The sequence below is a fragment of the Pistacia vera genome, unplaced genomic scaffold (genome assembly GCF_008641045.1).
Source record: "Pistacia vera cultivar Batoury unplaced genomic scaffold, PisVer_v2 Contig1000, whole genome shotgun sequence".
In the NCBI taxonomy this organism is placed as follows: Eukaryota; Viridiplantae; Streptophyta; class Magnoliopsida; order Sapindales; family Anacardiaceae; genus Pistacia; species Pistacia vera.
This window is the reverse complement of record NW_022195029.1, coordinates 216,565-217,201: the sequence shown is the minus strand read 5'-3', so window position 1 is coordinate 217,201 and position 637 is coordinate 216,565.

The following is a 637-nucleotide window of genomic DNA, read 5'->3' as shown; positions in this document are numbered from 1 at the left end:
GGCAGAAATACTGAAGCACGTCCAAAGACGTTTTTCTTCAGTTCCTAGCGTACTTTTCACGACTTCAAGCCAAGTTGTCACCCTTGTCCAGTCAGAATTAGGAAAAACCCGAAACATGAAAGTTGTAGCTCTTCTTCTTAGCTTTCCAAAGCTTCTAAATTCAAGTCATTCCGAGTTTTCAAGCTCAAGTTACACAATTAACGCTCAAAACTGTCATTTATACTCAAAATCATCGTTTAGGCCTGCAAAGACAAATTAATAGAATTATGTAGCAATTATGGCCCAAATTTTATGAGAAATATCCTAAATCCTATCGAAATTCAATGCAAAATCATAGGGAAAAATAGGATTATCAAATGCCAAATTGGATAAAGAGGCCAAAAGACTTGAGTTCAATGAATCTTTTTGTCAAAACTTTGATGGAGTGCCAGGACAATATGGCTGTGAGTCGAGGAATTCAACTAAACATCAAGGTTGGAAAAACCATATAAAACGGAAAAGATCGTTCAGTAAAAAGAATTTTAGGCCGAAACGTTGCCGTAATATGGTAAAAAGACCTGATACCATTTACACCCACATAATATTTGTTATACCCAGTCTAACAAATATTATTACAATTAATAACTAAACAACCTTG